The following is a 16,290-nucleotide window of genomic DNA, read 5'->3' as shown; positions in this document are numbered from 1 at the left end:
CGGTGTTTTCGCTCCAGGAGATATCATTTTGGGGGGACTTTGTTCATTTACTTCTGTGAGTTATGCTTTGTGTGAAAGCCCTACTGTCTACTGGTGGGTGAGGGAAAGTGATTTGAACTTTACCTCAGAGATAACTCTGAGGGTTCTCTCTTCAGAATAGAAGACAGAGCATGTGCGTTTTGGGGAAAAAAAATGTGTTTTTCTGCTTATAAAGGTGTTTCATTCCCATTAGTCCACCAGAAGGAGATAAGAGTTAATATCCCTATGGCCAACTGTGACCAACTTGTCATTTAACTCTATAAATTAAATTCTACCTTTTCTTTCTAGAATTTCTTATTCTCCTGAAGTTCTCTACCTTTTATTTTTATTTAATTTTATTTTTATTTTTTTGTGAATCTTTTATATAGGACCTAGGTGATTATGTCATTAGGGTTTTGATTGATTGCTCATTTTGAAGTAAGGAATTGTTTTTTTGTTTGTTTATCCAGAAATATATTATCCAGTATGTTTATCCAGTAGAAGCCTGGTAGGAGATGTATTATTTGTGTGTTGGCTGGGTTTCTGGTGTTTGTGGTTTTTCTTTTTCATTGCTGTTTTATTTTGTTTTACTTTTCATCTGGCAGAAAAAGAGTTAGTTCAAAATGGGTTGAGCTCAAAAAACTAATTGTGGAGTAGGTGGATACTGGAAAGTACAGTGGATGTTTTTTAGGAGAGCAATTTGCAATGGACACTTAATAGAACTGAAGGTCAGAAGGACTGAGGATAAAAAGATATCTAGAATTCAGCTGGGGCCTTAATACTGTAAGAGGTGGGATGCTAAGTTATTACAGTTCTGCTGGGTTATTTAAATCTATCTGTATACTCATCATCTTTCATTGATGTGATATGATTAATGTTTTAGTTTTTACTGAAAGTGATTGCTAAAGCTTTTTTTTTGTCCTTTTTAAAAAAATAAAAAATGGGGAGGTAGATAAAAGGAGTAAAAAAAAAAAGAAGGCTATGCACAATTCTTCACTTACAAGCTGCTTTTTGAGATTTCCATCCATAATTACCCTGGAATCATGGATGTACTCCAGGGCAGATTAGCATCTGCTAGTGAGAGTTTAGGAGAATTAACCCTGTCATGATTGATTATAGAATGTTCTCTCAAATTCAATCAAATTTGACCGACAATTTTTTTGTTGTTGTTGTTGGAGCAGTGATTTAAGCATGGGTTGAGAGCCAGCAATGCCTGGCTTTTAATCCAGGCTTTCATGCTCTTCAGGCTTGACCTATTGCTCCTTCCTGTTGTACTTCTTTTCTTCTCCTTGGCATAGGAATGACACTACTTACCTTTCCTGACATGTGTTGCTATGGTCAATTAAGATTTGTAACCGCTCAGAAATCTTTTGCTGAAAGGATATGAGGAATCAAAACTGCTGCTTTTTTCAGTCTTGAATGTACAAACTCTGTGTTTCTCCTCTTTTCAACATTGTTTTATAATTAACATTTCCCTGAAATTGTTTTCATCTTTTAGACTTACTCAAAAAGCTCAGAGCCTTGGTTTCAGCGTTCTGACTGGATATTATGTTAGGCTTTGAGAAGTACTAAGAAGGTAACTTCAAATGTAATTTATTTTGTTGAATGCAATGGAAGAAAAGCTATGTTGCTACACGTTCTGTGTATTTTAAAAGAATATATTACCCAGCAAAAAGAAGTACTTTTCTTAGTTAAGTTAAATTAGTGGCTAATGAGAGAAGGGCTGTGTCAGGTAACTTGCAATTTACTCCTGTTACATCCTCCTCTTGTATTTTGTCAAAAAATACTGTTATGCTTGGACAATTTCAGCTCTTTTTTAGTTTTTAATAGGCCTTTTGCCAGGGGATATATCATTATTTACAATTTTACCCTGATTATTACAGGGGGTTCATTCGTTATTTTGGATTTCAAAATGTTTCTCCGTTTTATTATTCGTACATTGAAGCCCACTCCCAGAGGGGTCAGTCCTTGATGCTATGGAAGCAGGAGCTATCTTTTTGTATTTGTTACTGTGGGCACTTCTGGTGAAGGTTGACAAGTAAGCGTTGCATGCAAATGCGTGAGTGAAGAAGGTGTTACAGGAAGGAGGGAGGGAATATCGAGCAGGGGTGTGTAATTCACTGAGCAATTACAAGCCCTCCGTGAGGGCTGAAAGATGAGTCAACACTGTGTGCTATTTTCCCCAGCCTTTGAAAGGAGCACCTGTGAGCCCTGGCGCCACTCCTGACCAGGTCATTTTTGTCCGGCTGCTACACCATCCGTCTTGGAGTTATTTAATCCAGTTTAAAAAAGGAAGTGAAGTGTTTTAGCTGGTTTCCTAAGGAAATGAGGTTTAAGCAGTCATTCCACATGCCAAATTTGACAGAACTTTGTGCAAGTCAACATCTGGGATCAGAAGGGACTAAATTAATGTCCACACCAGGCAAAAGCAAGGAGTTGCCATCAGGATGATCAGTTTGTGGAGGGCTGGAGTAACAGCAACAAGTACTGTTCTTAGCCAAGTCTGCCAGCAAGCCCAAAGTTTTAGGCAAAAGTCAGGAGAGCTAAGAGTATTTAAGATGTGAAGGGACATACAGGAGAGAGCTAGAATTATGACAATCACAGGAAGAATGGGATGAGGCACAGAAACATAAGGGTACTCTAGGAGATATAGAAAGGATCTAAAGCTATTGTGTTGGGAATGATGTAGAAGACCTGAGACAGAAATCTGCTAGTTTTTGATTGTTCTACTAATTCTGAAACAATGTGCTTTGCTCTCCTGAGACATTGTGAAAAAATAAGTGAATCAATATTAGGCATTAATGTACCAACATTTATAGGTAAAATAAGAGGAAGAATTTCTTCTCAGTGATGCTATGGCCAGTTACTAGCAGGAGTGTGGGTTCACAGTACTTGAGGTTAGTTTCCAAGTTAGAGCAGCACCTGATGCAAACATCCTCTCCATATCTGGAAAACTTAATCAAACTGCAATTTCAGATCTGCCCATCTTAATTGTGCACCTGATCCCTTTTCTCCAAAGCACCATCTGCTACAGTACCAGCATGATGTATGCCTCACGGCATTTCAGAAAGAAGAGGAATTTGGCATGAGGTGGTGAGAGGAGATTGGAAAAGAATGCAGGAATGCATAGGGGACCACATGCAAGTCATGTATGATGAAGTACAGAGCCCTGGTGATAGAGGTGGTGTAAAGGACAAGCAAGTCAGCACTTCAAGTAGCAGAAATAGTCAACATGAGATAGGTAAGAGAAAGATGAGTATTTCTTGGATGGAGTGGGAGCAGGACAGAGAATACTGACAGTGGAGAAGGGCCTGAATGAGTAATTGAAATGCACTGCTGAACACGGAGAAGCAGCCAGGGAGCAAGCTGGGGACTTCTGTTGTTCTGTTTTCTTGTGGGGTGACAGAAACGAATCTATTCAAGTCAGAGAACACGTTTAAGTGCCTTTTGAATATTTTCCGTTAATGACTCTCCTGGCAGTCCTTCAAAATCCATAAGCTTGTTAGTTTAAAGAGCTCTTTTTTTTTTTTTTTTTATTATTAACACACTCTCCTTAATCACTTTCTGTTGTTCTCCCGCATAAAGTAAAGCAAAAAAAAAAAAAAAGACATGAATAAAAAATCCTTGGTCTCTCTAAAGGGAGGAGGATTTGCCAACTACAGAGGTGGTATATTAATTTGAAATATGAACTCTCAGCCGTATGGCAGTACTGACCATCCTGATAGGACCATTCTACTATACATATTTCTCCAGTTCTGGAAAAATGACGATTATTCCTTTCAACTTTGTGTATTTCAAATGCACAGCACTTTAAGCCATAAAAGCAAGACAGCCTTTTAAGATGGGATGTATTGCTAAATACAAAAGAATGAATAAACTAGAGGAGAAGTCCATGTGCAACCTATTAAATTATCCACGATTTAGACTATGTTCTCAAGTTTTACACACCAAAATGTCTAACCTTAGACTTGCAACGTAATCAGCAGGTCCCCAAACGTGTAATAATGTTCTTCATAGGGTTCTTCTTCTTGTTTGCACAGCTGCCAGATGGTGTATGGCATATCCCATTTCACCACATTATTATTATTTCTGTCTAAAGGTTGGTGAGTGCTACAAGCCGGATGGGATATTTCACACTCGAAGCTCATCTGTGGATTGTATCTGTATATTAACAAAGACTGAATCTTTGCAAAGTCCAAGGCTGTGCAAGAAGTTCTTGTTTATGAAAAATGTAACTTCTTTGGGGCAGATGATCTTAATGCCTGTCCATAAAACTGCTAATAAGCTTTACCCAGTGCCTACCTTTCTCTTCCTTGTGTTCACCCTAACAAACTCCTCCTAATCGAGTTTCCTTTTTTTTTTTTCCCCCAGTAAAAACACAGTGGTCATAGGCGTTTTAATAGGCATTTTAAGCTTACTCTTGACCCTTCCATCTCTTCATGCTATCCACTTTTTCCTTGACCTCTGAATTCCTTAAATGACCTCTCCATGACTACTGTCTGTAGCTCTTTCCCATCATATTGACCTTGTATTTTCTCCAAACTCAGTCTTTTCCTATGTGCTTCTCTGAAAGTGCCCTGTCTGCCACTTCTTCCAGCATGTTTCTTCAGTGCATGTTTTGTGGGTGGGCCCTTCATCTTGTCCACATCTATCCCCGCAGCCCTTCTGCTAGAGATCAGTTTTCAGTTTTTGAGACCCATTGAGTTACATTAACTCTGTGTCTTCTTTCTATCAATGGTTCTCCTCTGCAGCCTCTAACATGTGTATGCTTTCTAAAATATCTATTTTTATGTCCTACATACTTGGAGACACGTACAGTAGTAAATGTGCACTGGATCACAGACTTGAGCCATGTAGCTAAATCTGTAGTCTGCTTTTCCTGGGAATAGGAAGAGAATGAATGAGTTGTGTTGTGAACATCAGCGTACAGATGTCTATATTGTAGCTGTTTTTTTATGATCTTAGGGTATTCATTTTGCATCTCTACACATTTTGTCATTCCCATGCATAGCTGAGAGAACTGTAATTGTCAATACCAAGCTCAATTGTGCTCTACAAGTTGCTTCCACAGAACAGTCATAACCATGACAGAAAATCCTAAAAGAAGGAATAAACAATATTTATGGCTTTTTATAGATGATTTTCACAGTCTTTCCCTGGTGTGTGTGTGTGCGCCCGCTCTTGCTTTCATAGTCAGAAGCATTCTTGGCAAAGGTAATTTCTGAGTGAAGAGAATACCCCAGCTGTTTGTTTATTATGGCTTTTGTCACCAGGGAGTCAAAAATTGGACTCCACAATAAAGCAATCAATTGCATAGAATTTGGCCAATTCTAATGGGAAAGGAAGACAACGTCTATTAAAATACCTATTCAGTAGACAGTATTTTGAACAAAAAAAAAGTTTTCATAATGTACATTTCTCAGTTTTTGCATGATCAATGTTACTGTTTGTCCACCAGCTAAAAACAACAGCTCTTCCAAAGAATTAGAAAATAACAAGATGTCTTAGCCTGGACAACCATCTTTCCCGTAAGAAAAGTAGAGAGACAAAAAATGGATTCAGTATTAGAATGGGCTGAGGCTCATCTGTCAGCATATAAGGCTGATTTCACCCATCTTCAATTTCTTATACAGATGCATGTCACAGCCACTATTAAGTTAAGAGCATCTTACTTCATCTGCTTCTTGTCATCAGATTTCAGTAACTCTCCAAAGACAGGTATCTCATTTGCATCCCATAGAATGAAAGAGCACATGATTCCTTGCAAAACAAGTGGTAATTCTTTTTAACTGTATATACAGACACGTATGCAATGAAATGGGACCACTCTTTAGTACATTTTTTTGTAGTTTTAGAGTTTGGGCTCATTTTTCATCTGGTGTCAATTCTATTCACTTCAAAGTCATTCCAGCAGTTCCTATGGGATTAGCCTTTAACTTCACATGTTGCGTCCTCTTTTGTGTTTATACAAGTGACAGGACTGTACAGTCTGTGCCTCATACTATGTGGTAGAATTTAGTAATCAAATAATCAAAAGTGTGGACTTTTCCCATCTTCCCAGTACATTCAGTAAGTATTCCCAAATTTTTAGTTAACTGGGACAAATTATTTAAACATAGTTCCTTAATCTGATCCATAATTAAACTTCCCCAAAAGCTGAATTTAAATTTGGAGGAAAATAGATGGCTTTGCATCAAAGCAAAAACTTTTGTTGGCAGTATTGTTGTTTCCTTAGCTGTCTAGGTGCAGATGTGTGTGTTCACTCCAGGCTCTTTGTGAGTTGTAGTGATCCTGGGCAAGGCTAGGAGACAATTTAATGTGTGCAACAGAAGATGACATTAAATAATGCAGCAAATACTGAAAAAAAAAAAAAAAAAAAAAAAAGAAAAAAGCAGAAGCTAAAGTCTTCAGTTTTGTTTGTTTATTCCTTGGTCATATGTTAGTACCAAATCTGCTAATGCCACCATGCTGGCTGGACACATCCATTTCCAGCCAGCTCCAACATACCACCTCAGGATGCAGCCAAGCCCACCAGCCAAGCTGGTGACACCTCTGGGAAAATTTGCTAAGACAGTGCAATATTTTGCCTGGGAGTGAGGGGAAAAAGAAAATACAAGAACAACTACAAAAAACTTGCAAACACCAGATTCAGAAGAGAAGGAGGGAGAGGAGATGCTGCAGTCTGTGGAGAGTAACTACATGAGGAGGGGGAGTGAGAGAGTGTCTGGGTGGGTGTCTGTCAGACAGCCAAGGTCAGCATATCACAGCTGGAAAAGACAGTTTGGTTCTGCTTTGCCTCTTTTACTTTGGTATCACTGAATTGTCATGTTGTGCTAGCAGGAGAAACAAAAGAGGTACATATCAATAGTGATTGGGCTACCTGGATCTCATATGTTGTGAATTTAAACTAAAATAAAACTTGACCTCTGGATTATGCCAAAAAAAAAAAAAAGTCAAGCACAAATTATTTCCAAGTACCATTTTGGCTTATCTAGTACTGCATTAGTACTAAAATGCACAGTCAGAACAGACACAAATTGATTCATATTGTGTTTTATTTCCCCCCAGTCAATAAGACTTGTATTCATTAAAGAAATGTTACATTGGCTTTCAGATATTTTACAGCAAACCTATTTATTCTGGGTCAGTATCCAAGCTTTAATTTAAGATCAGAGGAAGAAAAGAAGTTTTATAGTGATGGATCTTTAAAAGGGACGTCCACCTGAACCCTGTTCAAGAGAAAAATTCATAGACTTAAGTGTGTTATTGATCATTTTTGCATCACAGGAAAAACTTGGAACTCTTCTTGGACCCTTAGAGTATGGGCAGGGTATGGCTGTAAGGCCAGGAATGTCATCTGTCTAGCACTTTTGATTTTAATTTTTTTCCATGCAGTTGAATTGTAACTCCTAGTTCAGATGCTTGCAGTTATAGCTCTCTACAGATTGAAGCCAAATTTGCAATTACTTTTTTCTGCTTGTATACTTTACAGTTAATGTTTGTTTCAGTTAGAAAATGCTCTGTCAATAAATCAAAGCTCCCTACTGGAATGTGGGGTTCCTGGGGATGTTCTGATAGCTGTCCTGGAGGAGGGAACCTGCAAGCAAAATTTTATGGGTGGAACCTGCAAGCAAAATTTTAGGAGGATCAGAAACACTATCACCAGGTATTGGAAAATGTCTGATTTAACAGAATAGCAATACTTAGCAGTATCATTATGTATTTCTTTAGTTAGTTAAAGTATTGTGAAAAATTTACAGGGCACTGCTTATCATGAAAAGAAAAAGAACTTTTATTGACCATGGATGTTACTCTGGAGAAGATTGGAAAGGTGGTAGATAATTTTGAGTGTGAACATATGTATGTGTGTCTATCACATTACTTGTAAGAATGGAGTATTGAAGTTTCTTTTTTATTTCAAATTATTATTTATCTCACTTGTGCCTGAATATAATTTGATAATTTTGACTATTCATTTCTGGACTAAGGTTGTGACAAAGGTATTAGTCTATTTTTGATTTTTTTTCTTTAAATAGGAGATATTTCTTCAGAAATGCAGATCTTTGGAGGAGTCATGGTCTGTGATTTTAAGGGTTCTCAACCCAAACTTCATTAATTTGTAGTCAGAAGACAGTGTGTCAGAATCACTTTTTCAACAATTACCGTCAGAAAGCACTACAGCTAGATGAAGAGATGCAAAAAGTAGCACTGATGTGTGAGATGATTCTTTGTACAAGAAAAGAGAATTGTTTTCTTTGTGATATGGAAATTTGCTACTATGGTTGCAATATACCATTTAAGGTAGTAAAGATCTCAAAAAGTGTTCCCTCTTTTCAATATGGCAGTGAAAGTAATTGCATATGCACTCCAGGTACTGAATGTGGTTAATTTAATGGAGACAAAACAAAACCAACCATAAAAAAACAAACAAACAAAAAAACACACACAACAAAAACAAAAAAAAAAACAACAAAAAAAAACGGATAAAGACTGTTTCATAAAGTACTTCACCTATGAAGACTATACTTTCCTCATTATTAACTATATAGGACATTCAGCTGGCATCTTCCTACCACAGAGTCACACAATCAAATTAATACCTTTTAGATTTGAAAAACCAGGAAAAATCAATTTTAGAACTTTTCTGATAACTTGTTTTTATTGGCAAATCTGATGTTCCTAATCAGTATCTTTCACATGCAGGTTCAAATATGAATTGCATCATTAATGGGCTGGTTATGTGTTTTTTGAACTATTGTACCGTGCTGAAACTAAGTTTGAAACTGTTCTTTCACTTTCTGGGAGTTTTCAAAATGTCAATACTTTGAAACATGTTGAAACAAACTTTAAAAAGATTTAAAAACCAAAAAAAGTGTTTTGATGATTAATAAGTGACACAAATACAATTTTCCCTAAACTTATTGCTCCTTCAATGAAATCAGACATTTGTGACTGCAAATTAAATTCAGAGAGAGAACTTGATTTACTGAAAAACTACAAAACTGACCTAGCCAGTGCATTTATTTTTAAGGAAAAAGCCTGTAAGAAAATGTTACTATTCAGAGAAAGATGTATTTACTTTGAAAGATTATTTAAGATTTGAAAAATAGTTTCTAAAATTTGTATTTTATTTCCATATCAGAAATGTTTATAACTGGTATAGGACGTACAAATAATACCATTTGTGACATAAACATGTTTTTACATCTTATAGTTATTGAGAATTGTTACAGTGAAGTACAGATCTAAGCCTTAAGGACAAGCACTATAGAAACTTGTAAAAATGAATCAAGACAAAAAACATAAAATGTCCTTTATTTTTCATTTGACATTTGGATATCAAAGACATGGTACTTCTACTGTGCCTTGAATGGTACAGAAAAAGGTAGCAGAGCTCTAGCCTGCTTTGCTGGACAAGACAGTATTCACTGATCAGAAATAATGTGTTTTCTTCCTGGCTTCAGGACTGTAATATTTCAGAGAACCATGGCCAATGACTGTCTGAAAATAATTAATTCCTGAAGACAGAGAATTCAACATAATCTTAGCTGTGAATACCAGTAACAATACTACTTTGATTCTCTCCTTCTGGGTACAGTTTGGGTGGGATTCTTTTTTCCCCTCCTCTTTTTCTATGTTTATAACACTGCTTACAAAAACGAAGTCAATTTAGGTATATTTTCTTTTTCTTCTTTTGTCTTCTTCTTGTCTTTTTTTTTTTTTTTTTTTTTTCCTAAAATGTATAATGTTTTCTACTCACTTTCAGTAATTTAAATAGCCATTTTCCTGCCTGGTTGAAGAAAGAGTTTGAAGTTCAAGGGGATGGTAGTGTGTGTTTCAGTGCATGTTATTGTGTTTTTCTAAATATGAGTCCTGATGTCTTACTAGAGGAAACTTCTGTCTTCCATCTGAGAACCTCCTGAGAACTTGTTTATTGCTCTACATGCTTTGACTGTTAGGGCAATGATACCTTTTACTTTTTGGAGACACTGCTTCATGAGCACTACTTCTGTCAGCATTGCTCTTTCTCTCTTCTTTCTTCCAGGGAAATAAAACTTAAAACAAACTTAAACAAAACTGACTATGTACAAGTCAGTTAACGTTTCTTAAAAGCAGTCTCTCTGAAATGGATACTCTGCCTGAAGAGAAGAGAAACTACACTGTAATTTCCTCACCACACAGTATGCATAATGGTAGTCAATGACCAGTTTCTTGGTTATTATTATGAACTGCTATTTTTTCCAAGTGTGTTATGTAGCCTTAGTGGCCAAACAATCAATGTGGGCATTTATCGTGATCTTATTTTCTGTTTCTTTCTAGGAAAATTCTGGTTAAATTGAGATGAATTGTCTGAAGCAAATCACCATTCCCTTTTAGAAGTATATGAGGTCTGTAAATTTACTGTTGTTCTACAACTTGAAATCTTTGCCTGATTATTTGGTGAGAATAGAGTGCAATTGCCTGATTTCACCTACTGATTCTTTACTGACCTTTTGACTTTCTTACTGTTGGGAGACACAAATTTTGTGATCCTGTCTTCATGCTGTTTCTTTTTGTCATTATCTGTGATTCATCTTCCCTATGACTTGGCAAACTTGAGTTATTTTTAATCCTTTGCTGGGCCTCCCTAAAGGCATTATATCATATCTCTTGACACTTCACATGATCTCGCAGTCCCTATTGTCCTACCCTCTTCAGATTCCCTGTATTTCTTTGCTACCACTGATGTGATGCCAACTATTATTTCTCTTTCATAATAAATCTGCAGGCTTGGACAACCTACAGCCATTGTCATTTTTCCAAACAACTTGTATGAACATGTTAAACAGAATCAGTCACAGTAACAAATCCTTCAGGGCCTCAGTTGTTATCTTCTCATTTGCAGTAGATTGTTCTGGGACACAATTTTATGGCAAAATATAGTTTGGCTGGTTTACTTTAACCTCTCACTTCATTAGTCAGAGTAATATCTGGAAAAAGGTTGCAGCTCTTCTCACTGTTTGGATTAACCATTTCTGCACCTTTCCAATGTAGATTGTGTTTGAAAACAAAATATTGTTGTTCTGGGTTGGGTTTTTTCAATTATTTATTATCTATATTCAAAATGAGTATCTTGCAGAGGACTTTGTTATCCCTCAGAATGCCTCTGTTTACTCAAGAAGTATAATATTTGCAAGGCTTTCCTCTGCTCAGAATAACATCTTTTGCTCGCTGGTGTGGCTATTGATTCCGACCTGTGGTATCTAAGTGAAAGGAGACTGAAGTGTGTTTGCATTAGTCCCAGAAGTGAAGTGAAGCTGGAATTAAGTTTTTTTTTTTTTTTTTTTCCCCGCTTGATAATGTAATAGTTAAACTCTTGCCACTAAAAATTACAAGTGTTTTGGCAATGCTACTAAAAGTAATCTTCATAAACCTCAGGAATTCAGAATAGAATCTCATCTTTGATGGAACCAAAGTAGTTAAAAAAAAAAAAAAGTAAAAAAACCCAGGAAACTTGCAGTTTAAACAAGCAGCAATAATTCTGCCATGTCATGACTTTTCAGTCCTTCCATGTAAATTACTGTTTTCAGGATGTACAAGATTATATGCAAGTGGTAGATAGCGATGCTGACCTTTTTGCATGAGTTTCAGAAGTCACTTTCAGTGACACTAAGGATCTGTTTATATCACTTGGAAAACAGAAAATGGAACTAAAAAAATATAAGCTAATGTGGCGCTTTCGGTCTACACCCAGAAATCTGTATTTATTAATAATGTGTTTGATTTAAAAAATCTAAAGGTAGAGTAGTAAATACCCGATTTCAGTAGGAATGACTGTTTAGACAACTGTGAAATGTACATGCAGTTCAATGGATGTTGTATGGCTGTGAAGAAAGCCAAAGTTTCTAAGTACCTTAGTACCTAAGTACATTTTTACCTTGTGATCTCCACAAGACTAGATAGAGATTAAATGGATATAATAGAGTTGTGTATTTTTATTTTTTAGTTTTGGGAAAGTAAATAAAATTTCTCTTAACTGTGGAATAATTGTGAAATTTAAACTCTGGAAAAAGCATGCTGAGGATAACAAGGATGTTAGTTTTGAAATGCCGTGGATTGGTTATTCAGAGCTACAAAAATCCATTTCTTTGGGATGTGCATAAATTAGTTCTCTGATTTCTCATTTCATCTGACATTGACCACATGGGGTATTATCAATGCCTGATTGTCAATAGTGTCTGATGGTTGATTTTTGACTATAAGCTGTTCTTCAGAGCCTGAAAAGGCCTGAAACTAAATTCCTTCTCTCTTTAATGACTTGATGGATGTTAGTTCCTGAGAGGGGCGGTTCAGAAAAAAAGGGCACTGCATGACCTTATATCCAGCCCAAAGCACAGGCTCAGCTCCACTAGCTTCTAGTCAGGTCTCCTCAACTGGAAACTCTCAAACTGGTTATCAAATTGCCAAAACCTCCAGCTCCTTTATTTATTTATTTATTTTCTATTTTGATTTTGTTTTATTTTGCTTTTGTTTATTTCCAGTGAGCCAGGGGAACTATTTCTGCAGTCTTTGGCCTTTAAGAGGGAAAGGTAAGAGGTGATGCAGGAAGTGAAAGGCTGGACATGTATGTGCATGAATACATTTACTTCTCTCTCCAAATCAACTGAGTTAAGAAAAGGAATGTGAGAGAGAAAATACTTCCCATACTAGTGAAATACGCTCATGTAAACTTGTCAGTGGTAGCAGAACAAATTAACAAATAGATTTCTGGCAACAGGGTAAATAATTAGCACTAATAAGTTTCTTTCCTACTGGCAAGGGGCTTCTGGGCAGAATATGTTTGTTGTTTTTTTTTTTAGTGTTCCTCAGTCATATGAATTTATGGATGAATACATCCTACAGTTTATGGTTCTCATGCCCTGACAGTAGTGTGTTATGAGACTTGCAGCTTGATAGATAGCTGGATATATCTACTCCTTATTTGCACTCTTTTGGAAAGATTGTTTAATTTTTAATTAATTTTTAATTAATTTTTTAATTATCTTTTGTTCCAAAAGTTTATTTGTCCATTTAGCTGCAAAATCACTTTTGTTTGACAATGTTGTACAAATATATTTTTCTTGAATGGTGGTGATACCAAAATATGTAAAACAAAAGCTTTAAAGTTTTGTCCAATTAGTTCAGTGTATACTGCCTTAAGAAATGTTTCATTTTTGTAGCTTTGAAGGGTGACTTAATATTAAGCAAGAGGTGGTGCACATTGAAGTGAGAGAACCACTTTTTCTTTCTTTTATCGAATAACCACTTCAAAGCTGAAACTCTTGCATTTGTGTGTTTGCATAGATTTTGGCTGCAGCCAAAAAAGAGGCCTAAGGAGTATATGTACTACACAATAACTGATGAAGTTTTTGGGAAAAGGACGATATTTTAAATCTCATTTTTGGTGAAATTGTAATCTCAATCCTTTATTTTGAGAAATGACAGATTATATGGCTTCCTGTTTACAAAATAGAGGGCAGGATTATTTAAGAAAACTGAGTAGCAGACAAAAAAAATCAGAAAAAGGAAAAACAAAACATATCTTGATATTAGTCAATTTATTGAATTTGGCACCAGAAAGGAAGAAAAAAGGAAAAAGAAAACTAGATGTAAAGTATTGAAAAAGCAAAAACAAAAAACCCTCATAAGTCTTTAAAAGCTCACAGAGCTTTCAGCTTAAAAAGAACACCTGTAAAATATCCTTCAAGTTGAAATACATTGCCTGATTCTACTAGTATCAATAGTTGTAAAAAGACTACCCATTTTGAAATCTACTTTCACTTCACCAGGTTTCCTAATGTTGTAGTACACTGGTTATGTTGTTCTGCATTAAAATACCTGTGATATTCCCTTTCAGCAGTCTGCATTTATTCCTGCGTTTGCAAGGTAGATACAGTTTCGGAATGTAAACTGACTATATCTTTATTCTATGTAAAGAACATTAGAGGAAATTCACTGATTGGCAACTAATTTTATCACGATTTGCAACTAGGGGACTCTGGAAGAAAAGCTTGAGGACAAAAGTAACAACAGACTATGACAAAAGCTTTTAGATATTCATCTGCCTTTCAGTCAGTATGTGCTCTGTCGTCATCATCTTCCTACACTGAAGATACCTTTCATCTCTGTGATTTTTGTATTTCAGCCCTAATGAAAATGGAACAAAAGGTTGAATGTTTTAAGTAATATTTTTAAAGAATTGTTTTAAGAGAAAGTTGAATTTAATGAAAGGAGAAGAGAGATTTTGAAATGAGCAATTGAAATATGATGAAATTTGACATAATTGGTTAGTAATAGGTGAAAAGTTCACCTTTTCAAGCTTAATTATGTTTTCTAGTAGTCACTCTACTCAAAAGAAAAATAAAGCTAATAAGAGACATTTCATAGCGTGGGACAATAGGTATTATGATGATAGGAAAAAATATTGTAAATCAAACAGAACAAGAGTAGGAATAGAAGTACTATTGTGATTTACAATTGTTGAATGAACTTTAAAAGAGGACACGTTATTCCTAGATTATAAGTATTCATGACAAAGAATGCACATTTTCCATATGGACACATATATTTACTATTAAAGATTTATTTTCTCCCCTAATTCTCAGAGATTTTTTTAATTGTTCAATCATTTTTTATTTTTTAAATCGCATGTGTTTGACAGTATTTCCTGGGTTTGGTTCCTTTTTTTTTTTTTTTTTTCCCAGAAGTGTGTGTGAAATCTAGCTCTAATGGAGATTTTCTTGTTGATTCATTATAATTTAAATACAAAAATACCTAGGTTGCATGATGCCATATGATCTGGAAGAACTCAAACAATCTCATTAATCTCTCATTAAAGCCAGAGACAGTTTTCTACACAGATAAAAATGTCGGGCAATGTTGACAGAGTAGGATAGAGTTGTATCAGAAATACAGACGTTTTCATGGTATTTCATTGCTCCGTACCCACTTTCTCAACTTTTTCCAAATATTCTGATGAGATCCTAACAGCAGGTGACCACTGGACTTGTGAATTTCAGTGGAATCAGACTTTGTGGAAGAATGTAGAACCATGAATGTAGAATGTAGAAAGCAGAAATATAAGTCAAAGGGAAACTATTGTTCGATTTTGGGATAGTTATTATTTCTGATTTTTGTTTTACCTAGGGGCTTTACTATTCATTAGCAGTCACTCTGGAGCAAAATGTGAATGCCATGGAAAAGTCTGTTGAAATTCAGCTGGACAGTCTGTTTGGAGGTCTCAGCTTTGCTTTTCCTTGTCTTAGTAGACCTGACATCTTGACAGCCCTGAGGGCTTTCAAAGAGAGACAAGGTAGTAACAAAAGAGGCCCAGCGTATACATCCCCACTAAGCTTCTCTCTGGCCAGTATGAATGGCTTGCCAGGGAACATAAGACACAAAAATGGCTAGTGGAGTGAGTCTTCAGATGAAAGAATAATGGAGCGCAGCATTAGGGGAACATCTTCAGAAATACAGAGCTCCTGCCTTGCCAAAATGTGTGCTATCAGTAATGAAGGAGTACCATGGTAGAGTGGAAACACAATGACGTTTTCGCTCTCTGCCTAGGGTCACGAAATCTGAAGAAACTCCTCTCCTCAAGCACTGCTGAATTTTATTTACTCGTAATCTATTTCCTGGCTCCTAGGCTGATACTGGTTGCTCCTCCTGGTTGGGCTTTCTTTCCTTTCCATAGTTAATATTTTGATGAAACCTAGAGCAAACACGTAATGCATGTAATCGCACAGAAGAGGATGAGAGAGTGCTTTTGCCAGCACTGCACTTCTTGGGTGCTTTTCTCTCAGGTGAGCACTATGCTTGGACAACTATTTTTGCTTCTAGCTCTATTCCAGTTTCTAACTCTTTCTATTTCAAATGCTGGATTTCCTATACAACAGACCTATTGCTCTGTCCAAGGTTCCTCGCTCAACTTGCTTGAAACACACAATCTCCCTCTTCACCATCCTTTGAAGTATACCCCTTTAATGTGAAAAGGCTCCTTCTAGGGGGATACTTAATTGCCTTTCTATTTTCACTTTTTTTTTTTCTCTAAAAAAGGGTAGCTATCCCTTTGATTTTGCTGCCTTTGGATGCTTCAAGAGGCTCTGAGTAAGAACATTTGAAATGATGTATTGACATTTCACATGGATCACTGACAGCCTTTCATGGCTGCTGTTGCCAAGATGTGGTTTTACGTAGCAGGCTTCATACAGTTGCTTTGTAAAAACTGAACTATGTGTGAGGTGTTCTCCTAAT

General features: G+C 36.2%; 1 long non-coding RNA gene across 7 annotated transcripts in view; it reads left to right on the top strand.

Moving 5' to 3' along the window:
• LOC308199296 overlaps window positions 1-15,994 on the top strand; it is a 122,171-nt gene extending 106,177 nt beyond the window's left edge. For 3 of the 7 annotated variants that reach the window (XR_013954562.1, XR_013954563.1, XR_013954568.1), the window contains 3 exons: window positions 10,339-10,406; window positions 12,540-12,587; window positions 13,895-15,994. This is a non-coding gene — a long non-coding RNA (uncharacterized lncRNA). The remainder of the gene's footprint in view (window positions 1-10,338; window positions 10,407-12,539; window positions 12,588-13,894) is intronic. The other 4 variants (XR_013954565.1, XR_013954567.1, XR_013954564.1 and 1 more) reach the window with 4 other exon arrangements.
• The last annotated feature ends 296 nt before the right edge of the window (window positions 15,995-16,290 follow it).

This window comes from Anser brachyrhynchus (assembly GCF_964034855.1).
Source record: "Anser brachyrhynchus genome assembly, chromosome: 1".
Classification (NCBI taxonomy): domain Eukaryota; kingdom Metazoa; phylum Chordata; class Aves; order Anseriformes; family Anatidae; genus Anser; species Anser brachyrhynchus.
The sequence above is the reverse complement of the archived record's forward strand: the minus strand, read 5'-3'. Positions and strand labels throughout refer to the sequence as shown.